The 15,005-nt window shown below is 32.2% G+C and overlaps 2 long non-coding RNA genes across 4 annotated transcripts; both read right to left on the bottom strand.

Annotated features, from left to right (window-relative positions):
- Positions 1-456: 456 nt before the first annotated feature.
- LOC134711714 (uncharacterized) lies at positions 457-2,308 on the bottom strand. Its single transcript, XR_010106225.1, has 3 exons — positions 2,078-2,308; positions 1,262-1,330; positions 457-500 (listed from the first exon to the last, which is right to left on the bottom strand). It is a non-coding gene; the product is annotated as an uncharacterized LOC134711714 (long non-coding RNA).
- Positions 2,309-3,462: 1,154 nt separating this feature from the next.
- LOC134697422 (uncharacterized) lies at positions 3,463-14,660 on the bottom strand. Of its 3 annotated transcripts, none has more exons than XR_010103112.1 (9): positions 13,668-14,660; positions 12,853-12,921; positions 11,003-12,089; positions 10,188-10,256; positions 7,874-9,424; positions 7,059-7,127; positions 5,209-6,295; positions 4,394-4,462; positions 3,463-3,631 (listed from the first exon to the last, which is right to left on the bottom strand). It is a non-coding gene; the product is annotated as an uncharacterized LOC134697422 (long non-coding RNA). The 3 variants fall into 3 exon arrangements; XR_010103113.1 differs by lacking the exon at positions 13,668-14,660 and adding an exon at positions 13,435-13,640; XR_010103111.1 differs by lacking the exon at positions 13,668-14,660 and having other exon boundaries at positions 12,853-13,424.
- Positions 14,661-15,005: the final 345 nt, after the last annotated feature.

The raw sequence follows: 15,005 nt of genomic DNA, 5'->3' as shown, positions 1-15,005 counted from the left end.
CTTCTGTTGCTCAGCCCATATCGTAAACTTGTATATGTATGATGGCTTGTTTCGAAGCTGAGACATTTTTACATATGTGGTTAAATTTTCGGGGTACGAAGTGTGATTCATTTTTCCGTATTTAGCAAACCCCGAGTATCCTTTTGCGATGTCGCTCCTCATGGTAAAAAATCCCAATTTTAACACAATAAGTTCTTTGAAATTTTAATACTTTGAACACATTTCATAGCTCCATGGTTTTTACACATTTATTCTGTGTTCCCTTATTTTCTAAATTAACACTAATGGTTCAGCTCAGTTATTTGTTTATCAAAGAAATGTGTCAAATATCACTACACAGAAGATTTTTTTGTTTACACGTGACTTTTGTGTTCCTCATTTCAAGGCGCATTAGGGGTATTGTCCCCATATTGAAATCCATAGTTCTGATTTTTCCAAATATTTTTAGGTGATCTCATCGGTATGACATTCTGAATAAATCTGTGTATTTTTGTCCATTTCTGAAAAAAAATAAAGTCATTTCAGCACTATATGGCAATGACACTTTTATCGCTATATTCATTTATTTTTAATACAACGTGCATGTATAATTAATTTCTTCCAGTATACTTTACTAGTCAAAACAAGGACAAAACTTCTGATGATAACCTTAAATAACAATACACAGACCCTATTAAAGCATTATATAACATTTTCTTGTGTCTTAAAGTGCATTTTGACAGAGAAATTATGCAAAAATGTAGATTTCATAAAAAAAACCCCAGCAAAATAACTATTCTTACTAGTGGACATCTGGTATATAATACTGTGGAAACCCCTCAAAACTACTGGGAAAGTCATTCTTATCATGTAATTAGAGTGCAATGAAGTGCAAATTTTCAAAACTTGTCCAATTCACATATTTCTATTTGAGAAAAAAAGGCTTTTTACATGTATTTCAGTGAAAACCCTTTATCAGTGAGAAATCCACATGAGGTATTAAAGGAAACATTGTGACATCACACGTATTATGGCGTCATTAAATAATGACAGATCAAAATAGTGCTAAATAGAGTTTGCAGTGTTACATGAGAATCAGTTGACGCAAGATTTAACTCGAAATGTTGAGTCGAAAAGACCAGTAACCAAGCCTTTTCATTAATAGCAAGACCATAGCAACAGTTTTCATATAAGCATATTTTTAACATACGACTGTAATTTCATTTGCACAAATACCATAAATAAATAATTTAGAGCTTACCTAATAAATCAAAATGCTTACCAGTTATTCAGGACTTTTTAAAACCTTTAGTTTGTCATCTCATATTTAAAAGTAATGATATGTCTGGAACTGAAATAAGACAAAAAAAAAATAACTCAAACTGGTGTTATCATTTAATTTAAATACATAAGTATTATTGAGAGAGAAATCTAGTTCTTGAAAATTTTATCACAAAGAAAGAAAAATGCTTCTCCCTTGTGGCTTAGCCACCTTCATTTAAACTGTTTATATTAGAAGCAATGAGTAGTAGCTAACTAGCATAATACATGTAGTTGAATAGCAATATTGTGTTCAAGAAGGTTGACCCTCACCCTTTTTTCACTGAGAAATGACAATATCTTGTGTTTGCTCGTGTGCTTTAACAATAGTAATTCATGATTTTCTAATACATGTACATGTTTTTTTCTGTTTATTTGCAAATGATATCTACTGACCAGGGTCCAAATCATTGGATAAAAGCACATGTATGATGTATCTCACTTTACTCGTGTGAAGTGTGTTATCTCCCTTGATTATATGCTATTCCTGTAGACCAGAGTGATAATTGCATAACAAAGACTATTACTGTGTCATGTTTACTTACAATTTATTTATATTACATGTAAGTTTTTTCTTGCCTTTTTTCAATTGAATAAACAATTCATTTCGGATCTCTCGGGGGTAAACAAAGTTATGACTGTGCCTAAAAAAAGTGTTCAGTCCCCGTGCCAGTAATGCATTTAAAAGTGAAAATTTTATTGAATTTTGCTGTTCTTTATCAATAATATTTATCTGAAATCATTTATGATAACTAGGTATAAATAAAAAACTACTAACCATCATTTTAACAATTTTCTGTGGTGTACAAGGTGAAATTAGCTTAAGACATCTCTGGATCCTTCCTCACAAGATGGGGCAATATGCGCAATTGTTATTCATAGGCCGTAATGGTAACGTTTTCTTCTGTTGCTCAGCCCATATCGTAAACTTGTATATGTATGATGGCTTGTTTCGAAGCTGAGACATTTTTACATATGTGGTTAAATTTTCGGGGTACGAAGTGTGATTCATTTTCCGTAATTTAGCAAACCCCGAGTATCCTTTTGCGATGTCGCTCCTCATGGTAAAAAATCCCAATTTAACACAATAAGTTCTTTGAAATTTTAATACTTTGAACACATTTCATAGCTCCATGGTTTTTACACATTTATTCTGTGTTCCCCTTATTTTCTAAATTAACACTAATGGTTCAGCCTCAGTTATTTGTTTATCATAGAAATGTGTCAAATATCACTACACAGAGATTTTTTGTTTACACGTGACTTTTGTGTTCCTCATTTCAAGGCGCATTAGGGGTATTGTCCCAATATAAGATGGGGCCAATATGCGCAATTGTTATTCCATATGCCGTAATGGTAACGTTTTCTTCTGTTGCTCAGCCCATATCGTAAACTTGTATATGTATGATGGCTTGTTTCGAAGCTGAGACATTTTACATATGTGGTTAAATTTTCGGGGTACGAAGTGTGATTCATTTTCCGTAATTTAGCAAACCCCGAGTATCCTTTTGCGATGTCGCTCCTCATGGTAAAAAATCCCAATTTTAACACAATAAGTTCTTTGAAATTTTAATACTTTGAACACATTTCATAGCTCCATGGTTTTTACACATTTATTCTGTGTTCCCTTATTTTCTAAATTAACACTAATGGTTCAGCTCAGTTATTTGTTTATCTTAGAAATGTGTCAAATATCACTACACAGAGATTTTTTTGTTTACACGTGACTTTTGTGTTCCTCATTTCAAGGCGCATTAGGGGTATTGTCCCAATATAAGATGGGGCAATATGCGCAATTGTTGTTATTCCATAGGCCGTAATGGTAACGTTTTCTTCTGTTGCTCAGCCATATCGTAAACTTGTATATGTATGATGGCTTGGTTTCGAAGCTGAGACATTTTTACATATGTGGTTAAATTTTCGGGGTACGAAGTGTGATTCATTTTTTCCGTAATTTAGCAAACCCCGAGTATCCTTTTGCGATGTCGCTCCTCATGGTAAAAAATCCCAATTTTAACACAATAAGTTCTTTGAAATTTTAATACTTTGAACACATTTCATAGCTCCATGGTTTTTACACATTTATTCTGTGTTCCCTTATTTTCTAAATTAACACTAATGGTTCAGCTCAGTTATTTGTTTATCATAGAAATGTGTCAAATATCACTACACAGAGATTTTTTGTTTACACGTGACTTTTGTGTTCCTCATTTCAAGGCGCATTAGGGGTATTGTCCCATATTGAAATCCATAGTTCTGATTTTTCCAAATAATTTTAGGTGATCTTCATCGGTATGACATTCTGAATAAATCTGTGTATTTTTGTCCATTTCTGAAAAAAAATAAAGTCTTTCAGCACTATATGGCAATGACACTTTTATCGCTATATTCATTTATTTTTAATACAACGTGCATGTATAATTAATTTCTTCCAGTATACCTTTACTAGTCAAAACAAGGACAAAACTTCTGATGATAACCTTAAATAACAATACACAGACCCTATTAAAGCATTATATAACATTTTCTTGTGTCTTAAAGTGCATTTTGACAGAGAAATTATGCAAAAATGTAGATTTCATAAAAAAAAACCCAGCAAAATAACTATTCTTACTAGTGGACATCTGGTATATAATACTGTGGAAACCCCTCAAAACTACTGGGAAAGTCATTCTTATCATGTAATTAGAGTGCAATGAAGTGCAAATTTTCAAAACTTGTCCATTCACATATTTCTATTTGAGAAAAAAAGGCTTTTTACATGTATTTCAGTGAAAACCCTTTATCAGTGAGAAATCCACATGAGGTATTAAAGGAAACATTGTGACATCACACGTATTATGGCGTCATTAAATAATGACAGATCAAAATAGTGCTAAATAGAGTTTGCAGTGTTACATGAGAATCAGTTGACGCAAGATTTAACTCGAAATGTTGAGTCGAAAAGACCAGTAACCAAGCCTTTTCATTTAATAGCAAGACCATAGCAACAGTTTTCATATAAGCATATTTTTAACATACCGACTGTAATTTCATTTGCACAAATACCATAAATAAATAATTTAGAGCTTACCTAATAAATCAAAATGCTTACCAGTTATTCAGGACTTTTTAAAACCTTTAGTTTGTCATCTCATATTTAAAAGTAATGATATGTCTGGAACTGAAATAAGACAAAAAAAAATAACTCAAACTGTGTTATCATTTAATTTAAATACATAAGTATTATTGAGAGAGAAAATCTAGTTCTTGAAAATTTTATCACAAAGAAAGAAAAATGCTTCTCCCTTGTGGCTTAGCCACCTTCATTTAAACTGTTTATATTAGAAGCAATGAGTAGTAGCTAACTAGCTTAATACATGTAGTTGAATAGCAATATTGTGTTCAAGAAGGTTTGACCCTCCCCCTTTTTCACTGAGAAATGACAATATCTTGTGTTTTGCTCGTGTGCTTTAACAATAGTAATTCATGATTTTCTTAATACATGTACATGTTTTTTTCTGTTTATTTGCAAATGATATCTACTGACCAGGGTCAAATCATTGGATAAAAGCACATGTATGATGTATCTCACTTTACTCGTGTGAAGTGTGTTATCTCCCTTGATTATAAGCTATTCCTGTAGACCAGAGTGATAATTGCATAACAAAGACTATACTGTGTCATGTTTACTTACAATTTATTTATATTACATGTAAGTTTTTTCTTGCCTTTTTCAATTGAATAAACAATTCATTTCGGATCTCTCGGGGGGTAAACAAAGTTATGACTGTGCCTAAAAAAAGTGTTCAGCCCCGTGCCAGTAATGCATTTAAAAGTGAAAATTTTATTGAATTTTTGCTGTTCTTTATCAATAATATTTATCTGAAATCATTTATGATAACTAGGTATAAATAAAAAACTACTAACCATCATTTTAACAATTTTCTGTGGTGTACAAGGTGAAATTAGCTTAAGACATCTCTGGATCCTTCCTCACAAGATGGGGCAATATGCGCAATTGTTATTCCATAGGCCGTAATGGTAACGTTTTCTTCTGTTGCTCAGCCCATATCGTAAACTTGTATATGTATGATGGCTTGTTTCGAAGCTGAGACATTTTTACATATGTGGTTAAATTTTCGGGGTACGAAGTGTGATTCATTTTTCCGTAATTTAGCAAACCCCGAGTATCCTTTTGCGATGTCGCTCCTCATGGTAAAAAATCCCAATTTTAACACAATAAGTTCTTTGAAATTTTAATACTTTGAACACATTTCATAGCTCCATGGTTTTTACACATTTATTCTGTGTTCCCTTATTTTCTAAATTAACACTAATGGTTCAGCTCAGTTATTTGTTTATCATAGAAATGTGTCAAATATCACTACACAGAGATTTTTTGTTTACACGTGACTTTTGTGTTCCTCATTTCAAGGCGCATTAGGGGTATTGTCCCAATATAAGATGGGGCAATATGCGCAATTGTTATTCCATAGGCCGTAATGGTAACGTTTTCTTCTGTTGCTCAGCCCATATCGTAAACTTGTATATGTATGATGGCTTGTTTCGAAGCTGAGACATTTTTACATATGTGGTTAAATTTTCGGGGTACGAAGTGTGATTCATTTTTCCGTAATTTAGCAAACCCCGAGTATCCTTTTGCGATGTCGCTCCTCATGGTAAAAAATCCCAATTTTAACACAATAAGTTCTTTGAAATTTTAATACTTTGAACACATTTCATAGCTCCATGGTTTTTACACATTTATTCTGTGTTCCCTTATTTTCTAAATTAACACTAATGGTTCAGCTCAGTTATTTGTTTATCATAGAAATGTGTCAAATATCACTACACAGAGATTTTTTGTTTACACGTGACTTTTGTGTTCCTCATTTCAAGGCGCATTAGGGGTATTGTCCCATATTGAAATCCATAGTTCTGATTTTTCCAAATATTTTTAGGTGATCTTCATCGGTATGACATTCTGAATAAATCTGTGTATTTTTGTCCATTTCTGAAAAAAAATAAAGTCATTTCAGCACTATATGGCAATGACACTTTTATCGCTATATTCATTTATTTTTAATACAACGTGCATGTATAATTAATTTCTTCCAGTATACCTTTACTAGTCAAAACAAGGACAAAACTTCTGATGATAACCTTAAATAACAATACACAGACCCTATTAAAGCATTATATAACATTTTCTTGTGTCTTAAAGTGCATTTTGACAGAGAAATTATGCAAAAATGTAGATTTCATAAAAAAAAACCCAGCAAAATAACTATTCTTACTAGTGGACATCTGGTATATAATACTGTGGAAACCCCTCAAAACTACTGGGAAAGTCATTCTTATCATGTAATTAGAGTGCAATGAAGTGCAAATTTTCAAAACTTGTCCATTCACATATTTCTATTTGAGAAAAAAAGGCTTTTTACATGTATTTCAGTGAAAACCCTTTATCAGTGAGAAATCCACATGAGGTATTAAAGGAAACATTGTGACATCACACGTATTATGGCGTCATTAAATAATGACAGATCAAAATAGTGCTAAATAGAGTTTGCAGTGTTACATGAGAATCAGTTGACGCAAGATTTAACTCGAAATGTTGAGTCGAAAAGACCAGTAACCAAGCCTTTTCATTTAATAGCAAGACCATAGCAACAGTTTTCATATAAGCATATTTTTAACATACCGACTGTAATTTCATTTGCACAAATACCATAAATAAATAATTTAGAGCTTACCTAATAAATCAAAATGCTTACCAGTTATTCAGGACTTTTTAAAACCTTTAGTTTGTCATCTCATATTTAAAAGTAATGATATGTCTGGAACTGAAATAAGACAAAAAAAAATAACTCAAACTGTGTTATCATTTAATTTAAATACATAAGTATTATTGAGAGAGAAAATCTAGTTCTTGAAAATTTTATCACAAAGAAAGAAAAATGCTTCTCCCTTGTGGCTTAGCCACCTTCATTTAAACTGTTTATATTAGAAGCAATGAGTAGTAGCTAACTAGCTTAATACATGTAGTTGAATAGCAATATTGTGTTCAAGAAGGTTTGACCCTCCCCCTTTTTCACTGAGAAATGACAATATCTTGTGTTTTGCTCGTGTGCTTTAACAATAGTAATTCATGATTTTCTTAATACATGTACATGTTTTTTTCTGTTTATTTGCAAATGATATCTACTGACCAGGGTCAAATCATTGGATAAAAGCACATGTATGATGTATCTCACTTTACTCGTGTGAAGTGTGTTATCTCCCTTGATTATAAGCTATTCCTGTAGACCAGAGTGATAATTGCATAACAAAGACTATACTGTGTCATGTTTACTTACAATTTATTTATATTACATGTAAGTTTTTTCTTGCCTTTTTCAATTGAATAAACAATTCATTTCGGATCTCTCGGGGGGTAAACAAAGTTATGACTGTGCCTAAAAAAAGTGTTCAGCCCCGTGCCAGTAATGCATTTAAAAGTGAAAATTTTATTGAATTTTTGCTGTTCTTTATCAATAATATTTATCTGAAATCATTTATGATAACTAGGTATAAATAAAAAACTACTAACCATCATTTTAACAATTTTCTGTGGTGTACAAGGTGAAATTAGCTTAAGACATCTCTGGATCCTTCCTCACAAGATGGGGCAATATGCGCAATTGTTATTCCATAGGCCGTAATGGTAACGTTTTCTTCTGTTGCTCAGCCCATATCGTAAACTTGTATATGTATGATGGCTTGTTTCGAAGCTGAGACATTTTTACATATGTGGTTAAATTTTCGGGGTACGAAGTGTGATTCATTTTTCCGTAATTTAGCAAACCCCGAGTATCCTTTTGCGATGTCGCTCCTCATGGTAAAAAATCCCAATTTTAACACAATAAGTTCTTTGAAATTTTAATACTTTGAACACATTTCATAGCTCCATGGTTTTTACACATTTATTCTGTGTTCCCTTATTTTCTAAATTAACACTAATGGTTCAGCTCAGTTATTTGTTTATCATAGAAATGTGTCAAATATCACTACACAGAGATTTTTTGTTTACACGTGACTTTTGTGTTCCTCATTTCAAGGCGCATTAGGGGTATTGTCCCAATATAAGATGGGGCAATATGCGCAATTGTTATTCCATAGGCCGTAATGGTAACGTTTTCTTCTGTTGCTCAGCCCATATCGTAAACTTGTATATGTATGATGGCTTGTTTCGAAGCTGAGACATTTTTACATATGTGGTTAAATTTTCGGGGTACGAAGTGTGATTCATTTTTCCGTAATTTAGCAAACCCCGAGTATCCTTTTGCGATGTCGCTCCTCATGGTAAAAAATCCCAATTTTAACACAATAAGTTCTTTGAAATTTTAATACTTTGAACACATTTCATAGCTCCATGGTTTTTACACATTTATTCTGTGTTCCCTTATTTTCTAAATTAACACTAATGGTTCAGCTCAGTTATTTGTTTATCATAGAAATGTGTCAAATATCACTACACAGAGATTTTTTGTTTACACGTGACTTTTGTGTTCCTCATTTCAAGGCGCATTAGGGGTATTGTCCCAATATAAGATGGGGCAATATGCGCAATTGTTATTCCATAGGCCGTAATGGTAACGTTTTCTTCTGTTGCTCAGCCCATATCGTAAACTTGTATATGTATGATGGCTTGTTTCGAAGCTGAGACATTTTTACATATGTGGTTAAATTTTCGGGGTACGAAGTGTGATTCATTTTTCCGTAATTTAGCAAACCCCGAGTATCCTTTTGCGATGTCGCTCCTCATGGTAAAAAATCCCAATTTTAACACAATAAGTTCTTTGAAATTTTAATACTTTGAACACATTTCATAGCTCCATGGTTTTTACACATTTATTCTGTGTTCCCTTATTTTCTAAATTAACACTAATGGTTCAGCTCAGTTATTTGTTTATCATAGAAATGTGTCAAATATCACTACACAGAGATTTTTTGTTTACACGTGACTTTTGTGTTCCTCATTTCAAGGCGCATTAGGGGTATTGTCCCATATTGAAATCCATAGTTCTGATTTTTCCAAATATTTTTAGGTGATCTTCATCGGTATGACATTCTGAATAAATCTGTGTATTTTTGTCCATTTCTGAAAAAAAATAAAGTCATTTCAGCACTATATGGCAATGACACTTTTATCGCTATATTCATTTATTTTTAATACAACGTGCATGTATAATTAATTTCTTCCAGTATACCTTTACTAGTCAAAACAAGGACAAAACTTCTGATGATAACCTTAAATAACAATACACAGACCCTATTAAAGCATTATATAACATTTTCTTGTGTCTTAAAGTGCATTTTGACAGAGAAATTATGCAAAAATGTAGATTTCATAAAAAAAACCCCAGCAAAATAACTATTCTTACTAGTGGACATCTGGTATATAATACTGTGGAAACCCCTCAAAACTACTGGGAAAGTCATTCTTATCATGTAATTAGAGTGCAATGAAGTGCAAATTTTCAAAACTTGTCCATTCACATATTTCTATTTGAGAAAAAAAGGCTTTTTACATGTATTTCAGTGAAAACCCTTTATCAGTGAGAAATCCACATGAGGTATTAAAGGAAACATTGTGACATCACACGTATTATGGCGTCATTAAATAATGACAGATCAAAATAGTGCTAAATAGAGTTTGCAGTGTTACATGAGAATCAGTTGACGCAAGATTTAACTCGAAATGTTGAGTCGAAAAGACCAGTAACCAAGCCTTTTCATTTAATAGCAAGACCATAGCAACAGTTTTCATATAAGCATATTTTTAACATACCGACTGTAATTTCATTTGCACAAATACCATAAATAAATAATTTAGAGCTTACCTAATAAATCAAAATGCTTACCAGTTATTCAGGACTTTTTAAAACCTTTAGTTTGTCATCTCATATTTAAAAGTAATGATATGTCTGGAACTGAAATAAGACAAAAAAAAATAACTCAAACTGTGTTATCATTTAATTTAAATACATAAGTATTATTGAGAGAGAAAATCTAGTTCTTGAAAATTTTATCACAAAGAAAGAAAAATGCTTCTCCCTTGTGGCTTAGCCACCTTCATTTAAACTGTTTATATTAGAAGCAATGAGTAGTAGCTAACTAGCTTAATACATGTAGTTGAATAGCAATATTGTGTTCAAGAAGGTTTGACCCTCCCCCTTTTTCACTGAGAAATGACAATATCTTGTGTTTTGCTCGTGTGCTTTAACAATAGTAATTCATGATTTTCTTAATACATGTACATGTTTTTTTCTGTTTATTTGCAAATGATATCTACTGACCAGGGTCAAATCATTGGATAAAAGCACATGTATGATGTATCTCACTTTACTCGTGTGAAGTGTGTTATCTCCCTTGATTATAAGCTATTCCTGTAGACCAGAGTGATAATTGCATAACAAAGACTATACTGTGTCATGTTTACTTACAATTTATTTATATTACATGTAAGTTTTTTCTTGCCTTTTTCAATTGAATAAACAATTCATTTCGGATCTCTCGGGGGGTAAACAAAGTTATGACTGTGCCTAAAAAAAGTGTTCAGCCCCGTGCCAGTAATGCATTTAAAAGTGAAAATTTTATTGAATTTTTGCTGTTCTTTATCAATAATATTTATCTGAAATCATTTATGATAACTAGGTATAAATAAAAAACTACTAACCATCATTTTAACAATTTTCTGTGGTGTACAAGGTGAAATTAGCTTAAGACATCTCTGGATCCTTCCTCACAAGATGGGGCAATATGCGCAATTGTTATTCCATAGGCCGTAATGGTAACGTTTTCTTCTGTTGCTCAGCCCATATCGTAAACTTGTATATGTATGATGGCTTGTTTCGAAGCTGAGACATTTTTACATATGTGGTTAAATTTTCGGGGTACGAAGTGTGATTCATTTTTCCGTAATTTAGCAAACCCCGAGTATCCTTTTGCGATGTCGCTCCTCATGGTAAAAAATCCCAATTTTAACACAATAAGTTCTTTGAAATTTTAATACTTTGAACACATTTCATAGCTCCATGGTTTTTACACATTTATTCTGTGTTCCCTTATTTTCTAAATTAACACTAATGGTTCAGCTCAGTTATTTGTTTATCATAGAAATGTGTCAAATATCACTACACAGAGATTTTTTGTTTACACGTGACTTTTGTGTTCCTCATTTCAAGGCGCATTAGGGGTATTGTCCCAATATAAGATGGGGCAATATGCGCAATTGTTATTCCATAGGCCGTAATGGTAACGTTTTCTTCTGTTGCTCAGCCCATATCGTAAACTTGTATATGTATGATGGCTTGTTTCGAAGCTGAGACATTTTTACATATGTGGTTAAATTTTCGGGGTACGAAGTGTGATTCATTTTTCCGTAATTTAGCAAACCCCGAGTATCCTTTTGCGATGTCGCTCCTCATGGTAAAAAATCCCAATTTTAACACAATAAGTTCTTTGAAATTTTAATACTTTGAACACATTTCATAGCTCCATGGTTTTTACACATTTATTCTGTGTTCCCTTATTTTCTAAATTAACACTAATGGTTCAGCTCAGTTATTTGTTTATCATAGAAATGTGTCAAATATCACTACACAGAGATTTTTTGTTTACACGTGACTTTTGTGTTCCTCATTTCAAGGCGCATTAGGGGTATTGTCCCATATTGAAATCCATAGTTCTGATTTTTCCAAATATTTTTAGGTGATCTTCATCGGTATGACATTCTGAATAAATCTGTGTATTTTTGTCCATTTCTGAAAAAAAATAAAGTCATTTCAGCACTATATGGCAATGACACTTTTATCGCTATATTCATTTATTTTTAATACAACGTGCATGTATAATTAATTTCTTCCAGTATACCTTTACTAGTCAAAACAAGGACAAAACTTCTGATGATAACCTTAAATAACAATACACAGACCCTATTAAAGCATTATATAACATTTTCTTGTGTCTTAAAGTGCATTTTGACAGAGAAATTATGCAAAAATGTAGATTTCATAAAAAAAACCCCAGCAAAATAACTATTCTTACTAGTGGACATCTGGTATATAATACTGTGGAAACCCCTCAAAACTACTGGGAAAGTCATTCTTATCATGTAATTAGAGTGCAATGAAGTGCAAATTTTCAAAACTTGTCCATTCACATATTTCTATTTGAGAAAAAAAGGCTTTTTACATGTATTTCAGTGAAAACCCTTTATCAGTGAGAAATCCACATGAGGTATTAAAGGAAACATTGTGACATCACACGTATTATGGCGTCATTAAATAATGACAGATCAAAATAGTGCTAAATAGAGTTTGCAGTGTTACATGAGAATCAGTTGACGCAAGATTTAACTCGAAATGTTGAGTCGAAAAGACCAGTAACCAAGCCTTTTCATTTAATAGCAAGACCATAGCAACAGTTTTCATATAAGCATATTTTTAACATACCGACTGTAATTTCATTTGCACAAATACCATAAATAAATAATTTAGAGCTTACCTAATAAATCAAAATGCTTACCAGTTATTCAGGACTTTTTAAAACCTTTAGTTTGTCATCTCATATTTAAAAGTAATGATATGTCTGGAACTGAAATAAGACAAAAAAAAATAACTCAAACTGTGTTATCATTTAATTTAAATACATAAGTATTATTGAGAGAGAAAATCTAGTTCTTGAAAATTTTATCACAAAGAAAGAAAAATGCTTCTCCCTTGTGGCTTAGCCACCTTCATTTAAACTGTTTATATTAGAAGCAATGAGTAGTAGCTAACTAGCTTAATACATGTAGTTGAATAGCAATATTGTGTTCAAGAAGGTTTGACCCTCCCCCTTTTTCACTGAGAAATGACAATATCTTGTGTTTTGCTCGTGTGCTTTAACAATAGTAATTCATGATTTTCTTAATACATGTACATGTTTTTTTCTGTTTATTTGCAAATGATATCTACTGACCAGGGTCAAATCATTGGATAAAAGCACATGTATGATGTATCTCACTTTACTCGTGTGAAGTGTGTTATCTCCCTTGATTATAAGCTATTCCTGTAGACCAGAGTGATAATTGCATAACAAAGACTATACTGTGTCATGTTTACTTACAATTTATTTATATTACATGTAAGTTTTTTCTTGCCTTTTTCAATTGAATAAACAATTCATTTCGGATCTCTCGGGGGGTAAACAAAGTTATGACTGTGCCTAAAAAAAGTGTTCAGCCCCGTGCCAGTAATGCATTTAAAAGTGAAAATTTTATTGAATTTTTGCTGTTCTTTATCAATAATATTTATCTGAAATCATTTATGATAACTAGGTATAAATAAAAAACTACTAACCATCATTTTAACAATTTTCTGTGGTGTACAAGGTGAAATTAGCTTAAGACATCTCTGGATCCTTCCTCACAAGATGGGGCAATATGCGCAATTGTTATTCCATAGGCCGTAATGGTAACGTTTTCTTCTGTTGCTCAGCCCATATCGTAAACTTGTATATGTATGATGGCTTGTTTCGAAGCTGAGACATTTTTACATATGTGGTTAAATTTTCGGGGTACGAAGTGTGATTCATTTTTCCGTAATTTAGCAAACCCCGAGTATCCTTTTGCGATGTCGCTCCTCATGGTAAAAAATCCCAATTTTAACACAATAAGTTCTTTGAAATTTTAATACTTTGAACACATTTCATAGCTCCATGGTTTTTACACATTTATTCTGTGTTCCCTTATTTTCTAAATTAACACTAATGGTTCAGCTCAGTTATTTGTTTATCATAGAAATGTGTCAAATATCACTACACAGAGATTTTTTGTTTACACGTGACTTTTGTGTTCCTCATTTCAAGGCGCATTAGGGGTATTGTCCCAATATAAGATGGGGCAATATGCGCAATTGTTATTCCATAGGCCGTAATGGTAACGTTTTCTTCTGTTGCTCAGCCCATATCGTAAACTTGTATATGTATGATGGCTTGTTTCGAAGCTGAGACATTTTTACATATGTGGTTAAATTTTCGGGGTACGAAGTGTGATTCATTTTTCCGTAATTTAGCAAACCCCGAGTATCCTTTTGCGATGTCGCTCCTCATGGTAAAAAATCCCAATTTTAACACAATAAGTTCTTTGAAATTTTAATACTTTGAACACATTTCATAGCTCCATGGTTTTTACACATTTATTCTGTGTTCCCTTATTTTCTAAATTAACACTAATGGTTCAGCTCAGTTATTTGTTTATCATAGAAATGTGTCAAATATCACTACACAGAGATTTTTTGTTTACACGTGACTTTTGTGTTCCTCATTTCAAGGCGCATTAGGGGTATTGTCCCAGATGAAATCTAATACCAAAAGTAAAAGTACCGACAGGCAGTATGATATTTATGCGTTTATCTTTTAATTCATAAGTATAATGTAACACTTAGATAGAGTAATCTCTTTATAGAAAATGAACTTGAATGTTTATTTATACATCCCACAAAATAAACCCCGGTTGTAAAGAAAACAAATTTCATTATGTTTCAATTTGATAATGTTGACATTTTAACCTATTTTATCTGTTTGTTTTGATCACACATTGTTTTATATATAATGGAACTTGGTATGAGTGTCGTACAAGAAGGATGTTTAGCTAGCTATTAAACCAGATTCAAGCAACCTTATCTGCATAAGCATAT

Source organism: Mytilus trossulus, chromosome 1 (assembly GCF_036588685.1).
Source record: "Mytilus trossulus isolate FHL-02 chromosome 1, PNRI_Mtr1.1.1.hap1, whole genome shotgun sequence".
Classification (NCBI taxonomy): domain Eukaryota; kingdom Metazoa; phylum Mollusca; class Bivalvia; order Mytilida; family Mytilidae; genus Mytilus; species Mytilus trossulus.
Note: the sequence above shows the minus strand (reverse complement) of the source record. Positions and strands in the feature narration are given on the sequence as shown.